The following is a 16,582-nucleotide window of genomic DNA, read 5'->3' as shown; positions in this document are numbered from 1 at the left end:
AAGCATTCTACTAAGTGAGTTACATCCCTAATGCCTCCCTCTGTTTTTTAAGGCATAAAAAAAAATGTCTGGATAGTTAGGTATGGTGGTGCTCACCTATAATCTCAGCTGTTTGGTAGGCTAAGGCAAAAGATCACAAGTTTGAGGCAGATCTGGGTAACTTGGTAAGATTCTGTCTCAAAAAAAAGTAGATATGTAGCTGAATGGTAGAGTGGTTGCCTAGCAGGCTTTATGTTCAGTACCCCAAAACACACACACAGACACACACACACACACACACACACACACACACACACACACACACTCACTCCACATGCTATTCAGCACTTTAGAATTGGGGTCTCCACATTTGTGAGTCCTGTGAGAAGCAGGGCCAGCTCCAGCAATGGAGGCTCTAGGGCCACACACTTTCACTTCTGAGCATCTGCAGTCATGGATGGGGCTGTGTCCCAGTCACCAACTGGAATGGATGCTGGGGTGTCCATGTAGAACAGCCAGGGCGCCTTTATAATCCATGAGGTGAGGAAGGCAGCAGAGCTAAGGCTGGTTTTCCTACATGACCTTCATAGAGGTCCCAGCACTAAGCACTATCCTTGGCTCCCTCTCAGGTTCCTGTGGATTTTGTGAGCCACCTGATAGCCTTGCAAGAAATGCCTTCTCTGCTTAAGAAGCTGAATTAGCTTCTCTTGTTAGGAACATAATTAAGAACTCTGGCTTAATATGGCAGTGACTTTTTTTCCCCTCATGAGTTCAATTTAACACACACACACACACACACACACACACACACACACACACACACACACACCACATATAGGTGCACATATATATGTAGATCTGTTTTAAAGCACTAGATATTTATAGTAATTCAATGACCAGCAGGAGGTCCAGGAGTGTTCATACTGAACAGTATCATTGTAGGTGCCTGGCTTAGGTGGGGCAAGCTGGATAAGGGGTGTAAAGGCTTGGATGGTCATGGCAAGAAGTTGTACCATAAAGATGCCCTAGGGTGCTTGCTAGAGTCCTTTAGTAATGAGACTGGATTGTGTGTATTGCTGGGTATTCTGCATACTACTGAAAAATCCAGGTCTGTACTGGGTCTCCTAATTTGTTGTGAAATTCTGGTGGCATGGTTGATCACCTGTGTGAGACTACGTCCCATATATTTGGGGTCTATCTCTGTCTGTAAATATTTTACCTGTTTCTATTTCAAATACACTCCCATGGCACTGTATAATTTACAAAATGCCTTTTAAACAGGGGATGCAATCTTTAATCTTCACTGTCAACTTACTGGACTTAGAATCACCTAGAAGATTGAGGTACAGCTTGGATGTATGTCAATGAGGGTGTTTCCAGAGGATTATGTGGGGGAGGACACAGCCTAAATGTGGGTAGCAGCAACTTGACACAGCTTGGGTCTTCTGGGAAGCTGGAATCTCAACTGAGGAAATGCCTCAAGTTGGTCTGCGGAAAGGTCCGGGGAGGCATTTTCTTGATTAATGACTGATATAGGAGGGTCCAGCCAACTACAGGTAATGGCAGCCGGGGGCAGGAATTTCTGCATGGTGTGAGAAAGGTGGCTGAATGTGGAGAGCCAGCCAGCGAGAACATTCCTCATGCTCTCTGTTTCAGTTCCTGCTTTGAGTTGCTGTCGTTCTTTTTATTGAAAATAGATTTTTCATATAATATATCCTGATCATAATTTCCCCCTTTTCTACCCCTCCCAGCTCTTCCTCACCTCTCTTCCCTTTGCTTTTCTGTCTCTCATTAGAAAACAAATAGGCTTCTAAATGATAATAATAAAATAAAACAGAAATGAACACATCAAAATCGGACAAAAGAAATGTCTGGATAGCTGGGTAAAGGACCCAAGAAAAGGCACAAGAGTCAGAGATCCACCCATCCACACCCAGGAATCCCAGAAAACACTAGACAGAAAGCCACAGAGGACCGGGTATACACCTGTGCAGCCCTGTGTGTGCTGTGTCTCTGTGAGTTCATATGAGCTTGGATAAGGTAGATGGATTCCCATCTTCCTGAGGACTGGCAACACTGATTTCCACAGTGGCTGGACAAATTTGTGCTCCCACCAGCGATGGATGGATGGATGGATGGATGGATGGATGGATGGATGGATGGATGTTCGGATGTTCTTCCTCCACATCCTCACCAGCATGAGCTGTCATTTTAAAAAATTGATTCTAGCCATTCTAACAAGTATAAGATGAAATGGCTAAGGATGTTGATGTTGATTTTAGTGCCAGCGCTAATGGTGTTCTGCTCAGAAAGTCTTCCTGTGACAATCAGTTCAAGGCTATCCTCACCTTCTCTTCTATCAGGTTCAGTGTATCTGGTTTTATGTTGAGGTCTTTGATCCATTTGGAAGTGAGTTTTGTGTAGGATGATAAGTATGGATTCTTCTACATGCAGACATCCAGTTTGACTAGCACCATTGTTGAAGACACTTTACCCTGTGTGTATTTCTGGCATTACAGATGCCTGTAGGTGTGTAGATTTATGTCTAGGTGTTCAATTTTATTCCATTGATCAATATCCCTGCTTTATGTCAATATCATACCTTTTTTTCTTATTACTATAGCTCTGTAGTGCCACTTGAAATCATGATGGTGATATTTTCAACAGTTTATTTTTATTATTATTATTCAGGATTATCTGTCCTGGGTTGTTTGTGTTTCCATATGAATCTGAAGATTGTTCTTTCAAGATCTGTGAAGAATTGTGTTGGAGTTCAGATGGGGATTGCACTGAATCTGTAAATTGCTCTTGGTAGGATGACCAGTTTTACTGCATTAGTCCTACTGATCCGTAAGCATGGGAGATTGGTCTATCTTCTGACATCTTCAGTTTCTTAAAATTTTTATCATACAGGTCTTTCAATTGCTTGGTTAGAGTTACCCCCAAATCTTTTATTGTTTATTCTATTCACAATAGAAAGCTGTCGTTTCTCTGATTTCTTTCTCAGTCCCTTTGCCATTTGTATGTAGGAGGGCTACTGATTTTTGTGAGTTAATTTTGTAGCTACTTTGCTGAAAGTGTTTATCAGCTGTAGACATTTCCCTGTAGACTTTTAGGATTACTTATGTATATTTCATATCATCTACAAATAAAGATACTTGGATTTCTTCCTTTCCATTTTGTATCCCCTTCATCTCCTTCAGGGGCCTTATTGCTCTGGGTAAGACTTTAAGTACTATATAGAGAGAATAGACAACTTTGTCTTATTTCTGATTTTAGTGGAATTGCTTTGAGTTTCTCTCTATTGATGTTGCCTGTGGGCTTGAAGTAAACTACCTTTATTGTATTGAGGTGTGTCCCTTGTACCCCTATTCTCTCCAGGACTTGTATCTTGAAGGAGTATTATGTTGGATTTTTGTCAAAGATCTTTTCTGCGACTAATGAGAGGATCACGTGCTTTTTGTCTTTCAGTTTGTTTTAGTAGAGTTAGTAAGCTTTCTGTTGTTGTTTATATCCAGCTTTAACCCTGGTGGTCGGATAGGATGCTGACTGTTATTTTGGTTTTTTGATATTTGTTGAGATTTGCTATGTGTCTGAGTTTGTGGTCAGGTGGGGAGAAAGTCTCATGAAAGACTGAGAAGCAGATACAGATTCTTTTAGGTTCTTTCCCCATTGCAGCTTTTATTATTTTTCTTTGTTCTGTATGTTTAGTGTTTTGATTATTATGTTTTGTGGAGAGTTTTTTTTTTTCCTGGTCCAGTCTATTTGGTGTTCTGTGTGCTTCTTGTACCTTGATAGGCATCTCCTTCTTTAGCTTAGGGAAATTTTCTTCTATGATTTTTGTTGAAAACATTTTCTGTGCCTTTGACCTGGGTTTCTTCACCTTCCTTTATTCCTATTATTCTTAGATTTGGTCTTTTCATAGTGTCTCAGATTTCCTGGATATTTTGTGCCTGAATTATTATTATTATTACTACTACTATTATTATTTTTAGATTTAATATTTTCCTTGACTGAGGCATCAATTTCTTCTACCGTGTTTTCAATGCCTGAGATTCTTTTCCATCTCTTGTGCTCTGTTGGTGGGGCTTGCCTCTGACATTCCTGTGTCAGTTCCTAATTTTTTATTTCCAGATTTACCTCAGTTTGGTTTCTCATTATTGATTCTATTTTCACTTTCAGGTCTTGAACTGTTTTATTCATTTCCTCTTACTATTTATGCTTTCATAGATTTCTTTAAAGTACCCTCCTTAGAGACCCCTATAATATTCATAAAGGTCATTTTAATGTTTTTTTTTTTCCTTGTGATTCAGCTGTTGTGCAGTACTCAGGACCCGCTCTGGAGACATACTATCCTGGCTGTTATTGATTGTGTTTTGACACTGACATTTAGGTGTCTGGGTTTGGGGAAATTATAATTCTAGCTGCTGATATTTGTTCTTGTCCTTGTTGGGTGGGCATTTTGTTCTTTGGTTTCTGTTGCCCTCTTTGGTTCCTAGCAATGGGTGGAGACTACTGTGGCCGTGTTCCCTGGGAGAAAAGTCTTCTGGGGCCATGAGAGTCGTGGCTGCTGGGGGTTCCAGGTTAAATGCATTTCTGTGTATTGGGAGCTGACTCTTAGAAGTGGGAATAGTCTAGGAGAGGAGGGCACTGAGTGGGTCCACAAGATGGAGGAAGGTAGGGTCCTCCACCAGGATCTGCTTAGTCCCTTGGGAATGGGGGCAGAGAGTGAGGAGAGGCCACAGCAGGTGGTCTGTTACAGAGCTGGCCATGAGACTGGGGACTGGACTTAAAGGGAGAGGTGAAGATCTTCAGTTAGTCTGCCTACCTGCTTCTCTGGCTGGAGTGCTGCTTTGAGTTTTCGTCTGTTTCCCTCAGTGAAGGCCGGTGATCAGAGACATGTAAGTCAAGTAAACCCTTTCTGCTCCCAAGTTGCTTTTAGTAATGGTCTTTATCACAGCAATAGAAATCAATAAGACACACAGCAATAAGAAAAGCAATAAATACAAGGGTAAAAACCCTACTTTCATTTATCAAAAGAGCTCGTTAGTCGTCGTATTCTTTTTAAAAATAAAAGCTAGGAATGTGTCTATCTCTTCTAGCACTCAGTCTGATGGTGTGCCCCTCTGTTAACACTGTAAACTCCCATGGCCTTTGTGCTAACCCACATCTCTCTCCCCTCCCACTTTCTAAAGTACTTTTTATTTCTTCTTTTGGTGACTTTATAGTATTAAATTATATTATATATTTCTGTGTCTAGTTCCTTTGCTTTGGATGATATCTTTTGACTGTGCTTTTTATAAGAAGAAATTAGCCATTTACCCTCTTTTTCTTCATTCCATCCTCCAGTTTTTGATAATAACAGCATTACCCTTATATTATCATAGTACTGACATTTTGCTTTTGGAGTCTGTCACAGCATCCAGGTCTTGCCTGTTGCTATTGCTCCTACAGAGACATACAGCCTTGGCATTCGCAGTGCGTTTACACTGTGTGTTTACATTGTGAATGGTTCTGTCTTAGGGAGTTAGAAGCCGAGTCTTTGTGTCACATTTTACCGGAGGCCTCTGTAGGAGAGATTCTAATTGCTCCCACATCCTAGACTGCCTTTAGATGATCTAAGCAGGGCTTGCAAAAATGGTTACTGAAAACCTGTTTTGCAGCCCTTAGCTGATCTCTGTCCCCTTAGCCTATACAAAGATTAGGGCTTAAAGAGACAAATGTTTTAGAGAAAGTTACTAGATTGTGGTGGCATTATGAGTTCCTGCTCCCCTCAGGGGGCACTTAGAGATAAGCACTTGGAGACTTGATATGGGTCCCTTGGTGCTTGACTATGCCAGTATTGTGCCTTTTTAGGCTGGTTGGAATGCTCCGTGGTCTCAATTGGGAAACAGCAATGTATTCACAGTCCAGGCTCTAGCAAAATGCTTGTAGCTGGCAGGGTGGACCTGCAGGGGAGTGTTGGCTCTGAGGTGTGGGGAAACCAAGGAAAGAGACTGGGCTTGCACTGCTGATGGCAAGCCAGGGACTGTGCCTCTGCAATAGGTGTCCCAGAGGAGCCACTTGGGGCTTCATTGGTGGAGAGTCCCCAGATGTGCTAAGAGTGAACCGAATCTTTAAGTGGCTAATAATGAGACACTAGCACTCACAGCTCCCGCCAGATGGCAAGCTGAGAAGTAGACACAAGACATCGGAAGCAGGACATCGCAGTTGATCCTTGCCCTTCCCGTGTGGCCATGCTTGTTTCCCACAGTCAGGAGCGCAGGGCCAGGGAGACAAGCCAAAATTCAAATGAAGTTCCAAGCCTTCACTAGGACACAAATATGAACATTTTAACGACTGAATTTTAATTATCAGAGGACACTTTTCATCTCACACTGGAAGAGACATCAAGGACCTAGCCTTGAATTTCATCTAAATAGATGGGGAACGGTAAAATCCCACAGAGCAGCCTTGACTGACCCATTTCTCTCAAGAGTGCTGCTTGTACACACTGTTCCCAGTGACACAGAAGCATGATGGGCAGAGAGCAGGAGATGTAATCTCATGTCACTCGGGGGAGCAGTGTCTTGAACAGCCAACCCAAACCCATTACTATTCTTGATGTCACATTTTCACAGGCTTCTGTTTTGGACCACGACTTTTGTATTGGTTTCTTCTCTCTAGCTAAAGGCCAATCAAGGAAGAGAGTTTTATTCTAGGTCTGTGATCTATGCTGTTGCATGTGTTTTGCATAGAGCATCAGGCAGACATCCGCATCTGTTCTTTGGCATGTCTGTTTTGGCTCATAATTGGAGAGGATACATTGCCATGATAGGGAAATGGCAGCAGGAACGTGAGGTGGGTGGTCACATTAAGACTGCAGTTAGGGAGCAGAGGGGGATGAATGTTTGTTCTCAGCTCACTGTTCCCCTCTCCTTTAATCTGCAATGGACACCAGCCTGTGCGTTGGTGATGTCTACTTTCAGGATGGCCCCTCCTCCTCAGTTAAACCCGTATAGAAATGCCCCAAGAGAGATGAGTCTTCTAGGTTATTCTCAATCCAGTCTAGGCAGTGGAAATGAACCATTACGTCTTTTGAGTTATTCTTGAACTTTTGTTGACAGTCTCTTGGCTCTGGGACTGGAGATGTAGCTCAGTTGGTAAGTGGTAGCCCTGGAGAGGTAGAGGCAGGAGAATCAGAAATTCAATATCAGCCTTCCCTACATAGTGAGTTTAGGCCCGCGTGGGCTACATGAAACTAAGTCTCTGTCTAGACATACACTGGCTCTAAATGTGAGGTTTTTGTATCTAGTTCCTTGACACACTTTTCTTCTATCTGAGTTACTTCCCCAAAGTTACAAAGGTATGTCTCAGGGAGAGTATTCTCTCCTTCAACCTTTAGAGTAGTTAGTGAGCTCTTTTAGTAAAAAACTGAAATGTTCATGTCACCTGAAGAGGAAACAGCATGGCAGTGTGTATGTAAGGTGATTATTAATATTCTGTATATATTAATTAATGCTGGAAGATCATATGGTAGCTGTTGTTCCTTGACCAGCTAGTTCTTCAAATAACCATACAGAGACCTTTTAATATTTTGAAATATTTTGCCTTAGCTGGGCAGACTCTCAACTAGTTCATCTGAGTTAACCCAACCACCTAGCCCCATCCAGCCACATGGCTAGCTATACCTCCCAGGCTGTAGTCACATCAGTCTCTCCCATGTCTCCTGGCAAAAGGACCTTTCTCCTTCTCCCCAGAGTTCCTTTTCACTTTTCACTTCCTGCCCAGCTAATTTGCCATCAGATTTTTATTAAAGCCAATCAGAGAATGCCTTAGGTAGGTGAGGAAGGACAGAGATATAACTTCACACAGCGGACCCTAACAGCAATGAACTCTTAACTTGAAGATACATCTTTTTTTAAACATTATTATTATTATTATTATTATTATTATTATTATTATTATTATTATTTACTTTTAAATGATTATTTCCTCCTCTGCTCTTTCTTTCTTTCTTGAGCATCAAATGATCAGATACCCCAGTGTAAACTGGGGCCACTTGGATTCAGTCTCTCTTTTTACTTTTAATTTTTCACAATATTGGTTTTAATTATTTATGTTCTCTACTTTATCTTTTGAAGATTTATTTCTATTTGTGTATGTGTAAGAGAGAGAGAGAGAGAGAGAGAGAGAGAGAGAGAGAGAGAGAGAATGAATATATGAATTTGCCAGATCTGTGCCCTTGGCTAGAGGAGGGTGTTAAATTCTTCAGGTAGGGGTTCCCTGATGTACATGACAGGAATTGGACTTAGTTCCTCTGCAAGAGCATCAAACACTCTTAACCACTGAGCCTGCTCCACCCCCTCTTCAGTTCTTAATTTACCTTCTAGGTGTTTTTTTTTTTTTTTTTTTATTTTTACTTTTTCCATTCTACACTAGTGTTTATTTCATAATTATATTTTTGGGACATTACTAACAATTTTTGATCACCAAATCATTCTTTGCATTGCAGCCATTCTTGTTTGATGTATGCTACATTTACAGCTCTCTGAAGATATATGTGAGATATATTAATATATTATGGTTATCTGAGAAGTATACTGTCTGCATTGTAGTGGGTAGTACTGTTTCACTTCATCTGGAGAGATGTAAACAAATGTCTCATCAGTTCCAGAAAGGGAGCCAACCATAGACTAAAGAAATGATACCAGTATAAACGGAATGCCACAGGAAACCTGTTACTTTATATGCTACCAATAAAATAAAGAATTTTTTTTGAAAAACACATAGAAACATATCTGATACTTTAAATACTAATATCCTTTTTTTTTTTTTTTTTTTTTTTTTTGCTAACTTTGAAGCAGAGCTGTTCTGGTGATGTGAAGTTAGATTCATGTGCTGGCTAGTTTTATATTAACTTGACACAGCCTAGAGTCATCTGAGAGACCTCAGTTGAGAAAATGCCTCCATAAGATGTGTCTGTAGACAGGCCTGTAGGGCATTTTCTTAATTAGTGTTTTACAGCATTTAAGACTCAGCCCATTGAGGATGGAGTCATCCCTGGGCTGGTGGTCCTGGGTTCTCTAAGAAAACAGGATGAGCAAGCTATGAGGAGCAAGGCCATAAGCAGCACCCCTCCATGGCTTCTGCATCAGCTTCTGTCTTCAGCTTCCTGTCCTGTTTGAGTTCCTGTCCTGACTTCTTTTGATTAAGAACAATGATATGGAAGCATAAGTCAAAGAGACCCTTTCCTCCCCAAATTGCCGTGGTCATGGTGTTTTATCACAGCAATAGTAACCCAAGCAAAGACAATCAATAATATTGTATCATTTTGGGATTGGAGAACTAAAGCACTTGTTGGTTTTGCAGAGGACCTAGGTTCTATTCCCAGACCCACATGGTATCTGTAGCTCCAGTTCCAGGGCATCTGATGTTTCCTTCTGATCTCTGAGGAGAGCAGGCAAGCACATGGTACACACACGCAGGCAAGATACTCATAAAGTAATAAATACATCAAAAATAATTTTTAAAAGATTATATACATTTAGTATAAAAGTAACTCCTTTAGAAAAAGTGTGTCAGTGTGTGTGTGTGTGTGTGTATTTGCACCATTCCATGAGTGTGTGCACGCTCCATGGCACACATGTGGAGGTCAGAGAACAACATTCTAGAGTCAGCTCTCACCGTCCACCTTGTTGAAAGGGAGACCTCTCATGTTTCTGCTGCCTTACCCCAGGTTAGCTGGCCCATGAGCTTCTTGGGTTGATTTTTCCGGCCTCTTGTCTCCCGTCTCATCGAAAGATGGAGAAGATAGATGTGATGAGTACCACCAACCACATCTGGCTTTTTACACGGGTCTGGGGGGTCAAACTCAGGTCTCAGGTTACACTTGCTCCCCCTTTTACCTGCTGAGCCAGTGTCCTCTCCTTGTCCCTCATTCTTCTCCTCTTATGTTATGGAAGCTTTGAAGCATCCTGCAAATAGAGAGAAACTAGAAAGCCCCATGTATAGTGCAGCTACAGTTACCAGCACTTGTCCAAAATGATGTCATACAGACTCCTAATGACTTCCCTCCTCCTCCTCCTCCTCTGGATTTGAAGCAAAGCCCAGCATGTCCACTTCATCTTTAAATGCCTTAGGATATAGTTATAAAGGACAGACACTTTACTGAGCTTGCTAAGCATCTAGGCACTGCCTCGTATATAGCGTTCATGGTTCCTTTGCTTTGAATGGAGCCAAACAATCTCGAATTGCATCTGGCTGATGCTTCTCCACATTTGCTGCAGTCTCTAACTCTCTTACTCTTGTTTTTTTTTTTTTTCTGATGAAGAAACTATTTTTTTTTTTTTTGTCTCTTTGAGTTATAATGCATCTCATGCTGGGTTTGCCCTGTTAATCTATCCCTTTTATTTCCTGTAACTGGCTATCAAATCTGTAGCCTTGACCTTGCTCAGGTTGCACATTCTGGGAGGCAAACTCCTCCCTCGGTGGCGGCTCACATTGTTACCAGTGAGTCCTGGTAACAATGTGAGCTGTCTCTTTTCTGGTAACATGGCTGTCACTGATGACTTTGGACAACTCAAATAACTTCAGTCTTTTATGTTTAGTCACAAGTAGAAGTCCCTGAACTGTTGATCCTACATTGGGTCCTGGAAGCTTCTCTATCCTCTGAGACACCAGGTGGGTATCTTTGGAAAAGACCTCCATCTACATGAGGAAGCCACACACTGCAACTTGTTCTGGGTGCTTTGCGGGTTATCTGAACACGCTAACATTTCTCCTCAGAAATGCTCACTGTTTTAATTACATTTATTTCCTTCTTTCGATACCAGCTTACCTGTTAAACCTTCCCAGAAAACCAGTAACCAATGGGAACATTTGTGAAATGCTCAGTCACTATATGATCATTCATTGAGCACATGGCTCTGGCAGGCTTGGTTTTAGAGACACTGGTAGAAGCAGACTCCTTGGGTTTTTATTGGTTCTTTTCTGGTGTCAGAACTATCCAGGTGTCACATGCAGTACCTGATTTGAATGGATTGGTTACTGGGGTGTACAATATTGTCTGCTCATTTTTCTTTCTTTCCCTCCATCCCTCCCTCCTTCCCTCTTTCCCTCTTTCCCTCCTTCCCCCCCTCCCCCCTCAGATTTTCATGGTTCTGAACTTTACATATATGGAGACACAAAGCATATATGCTTTCACCCCCTTGGATACTGCTGAGCTCACCCATATCACCACATGTAACAGTGGCCCGCTTCTGGTCATTGCTGGGAGTGACTCTACTGGGGACTCTGTGGAACCACTGGATCACTGATGTGTTTAAAGGCCAATAGTGTTTCACCATGCTCGTTTTATTTTATAGTTGTGAGCTTCCATGTGGGTGCTGAGAACTGGGTAAGGGCCCGAGTTTAAAGAGTGGAAAGCCTGGATCAGATACAGGAAACCTTTGTTGGAGAAGTCATGTCATGCCCCCAGCACAAAACAAATGGCATAATTATAATACAGCCTGAGGTTAAGAAAGGGACAGTTCCAAGCACTCATGCATGCTGTGGGGACCATACTCATACTGTTCTCTCAACCTAGAGGAGGGGCATGGGACTGTGGTTGGCATCTGAAAGCCAGCCGGCATCTTGTACAGGAGCTCAGACAGGGCCTATGGCTCTCCATTGGGGGCACAGCTGGCCGGAGCTGTAGAGAAGGATCCAGAAGACCAGCTCCACAGCCCGCCTCGCTTTTCTCCCTCTGGTCTTCTGACAGGGTTTCTCTATGACCAAATTGAACTGGAGGCCAAAGTAAGGCAAAGAAGTCCCTTACTGCAGCCACAGGTGGAGAGGAAGAGGGAGCAGAGAGAGGAGCTGGCTAGGCACATGGGCAGGAGTTCCACACAGATGCCCATGGCCTCATGTTCAGTGAGGTCCAATGAAGGCATTTTTGAAAACAACATGCCTGCTGGTTACACTCACCATTTGAGTATTGTTTCCAGATGACTTCATTTCAGGTGTGTCACAGACTAAGGAATGAAACGCTGGCACCAGGCCTAGTGAAATTCTTGTAAAACTCATTTTGTAGTAACAAGCTCCATCCTCCAAAGAGGAGATGCCCTTTATTTATTTATTTATTTATTTATGATTTATTTATAGACCGAGGCTCACTCTGTAGTCCTGGTTGGTCTGGAACTCGCTTATATAGACCAGGATGGACTTGAACTCACAGAGATCCTCTTCCCTCTGCCTCCCAAGTACTGGGATTAAAGGCATGTATGTTGCTATCCCCAGTTTTCTTTTCTTTACTTAGTGTCTGTACAGTATTTTTCAAAGGACCTTAAGATAGAAAAATTTGTATATCACATTAATTTCGTGAGATTGGATAGGACAAAGATCTATTTAACAGAAAAGTAAATCTTACAAGGGTTTCTTAAGATTTTGCAACAAATAGTAGGCAAGCCTGAATTTGCACTGGATCCTAGCCCCAAATTTTATATTTCTATAAGGAGAAATCCTATATATACTTTCTGTAAAGAGAAACTCAAATCATCTGCAGAGATATTTTTTTAAGGAAAGAATGATTAAAATATAAGAAACGTAAGAAAAATTTCCTCTTCCTGGTGTTGCTGGGTGGCTTTTGTGACACTGGCATTTTTGTCATTCACAGCTGATGTTTTCCTAGTGTTTGTTGGTAGCACATCAGTGACAGTCAGAGTGGACAGACCTCTTAGTCTGTGTTATGTATTTATTTGCTCCTGGTCTGTGTTACTGTAGTCTACACTAAGGTAACTCAGGTGACCATTGGCTAAAGAGTTTGACTAGAGTTTGTTTGTTTGTTTTATTCTTTTAAAGATTTATTTATTTTATATGAGTACACTGTAGCTGTCTTCAGACACACCAGAAGAGAGCATCAGGTCTCATTACAGATGGTTGTGAACCACCATGTGGTTGCTGGGAATTGAACTCAGGACCTCTGGAAGAGCAGCCAGTGCTCTTAAACGCTGAGCCATCTCTCCAGACCCTTGACTAAAATTTTAAGGATAATGATACAAATAACCCATGTGCAATAAAACCCCAGCCTTGAATGTTCAGGGAGCTGTGTTGGCAGTTATACCAATCACTCGTATTGCCTCTGTCCCTAGCAAGCTGTGGAACATTTCTGTCACTCCCGAGAAGCCCCTAGTGTCTCTTTGATCCCCATTCCTCAGATTCTGTTTTCTGTCATCCAGGCTGATTTTATCTCATGAACTTCATGCAACTGAAATCACAGCATCTGTTTCATTTGACGTCTTGGCTTTGATCTTTGTTCAGTTGTTTTTTGCATCCGTAGTGCCTTCCTTCCCGTTGTTCAGATATTTCACTGCTGTTTAAGTAAACTGCTAAATATTCATTTTGTTCTATTTTTTTTTTGAATAAAAATTAAAGCTTTTAGATCTTAGAATGCTTGAGAATCTCAGTTTACATTTGTTTTTGTTTTTTGTATGTTTGTTTGTTTGTTTGAGACAGGGTCTCATTATGTAGCTCTGGCTGTTCTGGAAGTTACTATGTAGAATTGGCTGGCCTCAAACTCACAGAGATCTGCCTGGGTCTGCCTCTCAAGTGCTGGGATTAAAGACATGTACCACTATGCCTGGCTGCAGTTTAGATTTTTAAAACCTGCACAGAGGACCCTAAACTGACTTGTCTCTGTTATTAGCATCTAACTATAGTAAGACATAATTCTCACAAGCTAGAATCAGCAGTGATACTGTATTGTCAAAGACCCCACTCTCCACTCTTCAGATTCTGCAGGTTAATCTCTGCTCTGCCTCTGTCTGGGATCCTATCCAGTGGACCACATTACACAGCTGCCAGGTCTTCGATGCTCCCTCCTCCTGATTGAGGCAGCTTCTCAGGGTTCCCTTGTCCTCTTGGGTGACATTGAGTGATTTGAGGAATGCTTATTTCGTATTTTGTAAGATTGAGATTGTACTCAGGATCAGATGATAGAGGCTATTTTGGGTGGGGGAGGTGTTGAGGAGGAGGAAAATAATGGGGGTGGGTTACAGTTACAAAGTACTACTTCCAGTTGACCTTATCAGGATCCCATGCTGCTGACAAGATGTCGCCTGGTGGATGGAGTGCTTGTTGGTTTCTCTGATGGGAAGTTGCCTCCTGCTGGAGTGCTGTATGCTTTTGGAAGAAAGTCACTCTGGGCAGTTCATGGGAAGTAGAGACTGTCACTCTGGGCAGTTCATAGGGAGTAGAGACAGGAGAGTGAAGTATCTTCATGAATTATTGGGGACACTTCTACATAGGAGACTTGTACTTAGTTTTTATGAAATTGACTTTTTTTCTAAAGTGAAGGGACTATTTTTCTGTTCACATAACAATGTTTACATGTTCCTTACCTTCAGTGACACTTGGCATTGTCAGCTTTGAAAATTTAACTATTTAAGATGGTGTTGGGTGGTATATCATTGTGGTTTAACTTCTGCTCGTGATGATTAATAGTGTTGAATATCTTTTCATGTCTGTCTGTCTGTCTGTCTGTCTTTCATGTGTGTGTGTGTGTGTGTGTGTGATTTCACATGGTACATGTCTTTAATCCCAGCACTTGAGAGGCATACCCAGGCAGATCTCTGTGAGTTTGAGGCCAGCCAAGTCTACATAGTAACTTCCAGAACAGCCAGAGCTACATAATGTGTGTGTGTGTGGGTCTTTTGCCTATATTCTTATTGGGTTGTCTTTTCATTACTAATATAAATATTTTTATATGATCTATCATAAAAATATTTACTATGGGGCTGGACACATAGCTCAACTGGTGAAGAGTTGGGGATTGTTTCTAAGGCTTTGTCTTATTTTGGCTCTTCCAAAGGCCCTACTTCCAGATCTGAGGGTCCCTGTCCCCAGCTGGCTCTGACTGATAATAAAGAATTGCCATACTGCCTATGGCTGGGCAGAAAGACAGAGGTGGGACTTTTAGATTGCACGGGCTGAGGGGCCTGGAGAGAGAAGAGAGGAAGAGAATTTCCATGATGGGGAAGGAGAAAGATGAAATTTAAAGGCCCTCTGGCATGTAAAAATCCAGGAAAGTGGCCCTAGAGGCCACTTTTCTGGTTGGGTCTGGGGTAGCAGAGATGAAATACAGATTTTAAAAGATATTAATTCAAGAATACTGGAGGGAGAGTGTGTTTGTTAGCTACAGGGAGGTTTAGAAATGTCCAACCATTGAGCTAGTCAAAATTAGCTGGTGCATGCGTGTGTATGTGTGTGTGTGTGTGTGTGTGTGTGACAACCTGCTGGGAGCCAAAGCAGTTTAACTAATTCATTGCTACAGTAAAGTGCTCACATTGCAAGCATGAGACCTGAGTTAAAGCCCCAGAACCCATATTTAAAAAAGAGAAGAGAAGAGAAGGGAAGAAAAGAAAAGAAAAGAAAAGAAAAGAAAAGAAAAGAAAAGAAAAGAAAAGAAAAGACAAGACAAGACAAGACTAGGCATGGTGTTGTACTACAATTCCAGCTATAGGGAAGCAGAGACAGGTCAGTTATAAAGATTAGTGATTATGCTGGTGGGGATATGGGCCATAACCACATTTTCTTTCCCAAGGTATCTTATCTTGAAATAAAAGAAACTTTCCAGAGCCAAAGTTAAGTCTTTTCCTGTAGTCACATGTTTGTGTTGCTAGGCCTGAAGACTGCAGGCACATTACAGCTCTTCAAATAGCAACCAGCAGTGCAGAGAAGGCCATGTGGGGAGATTGCATTACGCCCTTGGCCAGTTCTGCATACTTCTTTTCCCAGCAAGCATTGGTATGAATGATACAGTGCAAAGGGCGTCTGTTGTACGCTGCTCACATCAGTGGGGATGCCAGCTTGTGACAGTCACAACCGATGCTGCTGTAGGATTTCCCAAAGGTTTGACAGAGACACGTGTGCAAAGCAACAGTGACAGAAAAGAAGCCAAGTCCTACTACAGAGAAAGAAAGACACACACATACACACACCCTCTCTCCTCCCTCCCTCCCTTCTCTGGGAGTGGCATCATGTGTCAGTAAGGAATGAGTCTGGGGAGCTCTTGCCAGCCTGACTTGAAGTAAGAACAGAAGTTAAGGAAGATGTTTTTGCTATATTGAAGTTTATAGGTGAACTAATTTGCCAGCCAGCTCTGACATCAGCTATCCAAATTGACGACTGGTTTTAATACTGATAATTATAGAATGATATTTTATGTTTGCTTTTGCTTTTGATAAGGTCTTGTTTTTGTCATAATCAGTTCTCAAGTTCTCAACATGAAAGACATGTTTAATCTCTAAATGAACAAAGCAAACACTGAGTTCTTGGTTGGCTTCAGGCAGTCTTTAAAACTTTAATTATTTGAAGAGAAAAAAGTTCATGGAAGGTTATTGAACAGTTTTCAGAACCTAAAATGTTTTGGACTGAAGCAAGAGCCCCCCCCCCTTACTTTAATTTGTAATTTTGATTTCTGGGTTTTGATGACCCATCTCTTAACCCTTCTGTAGTCCACTTAGACCCCTGGGCTCTACAGCTGCATGCTTTCGGTTACTGATCTGGCAAAACTCAGGCAGAATCTTAATGGCCCAAGGAGGAAATAGCTGGAGGCTAGTGTAAGATACAGATAAAAGATCAAAGA

The 16,582-nt window shown here is 41.8% G+C and overlaps 1 protein-coding gene across 1 annotated transcript in view; it reads left to right on the top strand.

The window, feature by feature from the left end:
- Positions 1–16,582, top strand: part of Entrep1 (endosomal transmembrane epsin interactor 1) — a 55,367-nt gene that overhangs the window by 17,001 nt on the left and 21,784 nt on the right. The window lies entirely within an intron of this gene.

Source organism: Arvicanthis niloticus, chromosome 1 (assembly GCF_011762505.2).
Source record: "Arvicanthis niloticus isolate mArvNil1 chromosome 1, mArvNil1.pat.X, whole genome shotgun sequence".
NCBI lineage: Eukaryota > Metazoa > Chordata > Mammalia > Rodentia > Muridae > Arvicanthis > Arvicanthis niloticus.
The sequence above is the reverse complement of the archived record's forward strand: the minus strand, read 5'-3'. Positions and strand labels throughout refer to the sequence as shown.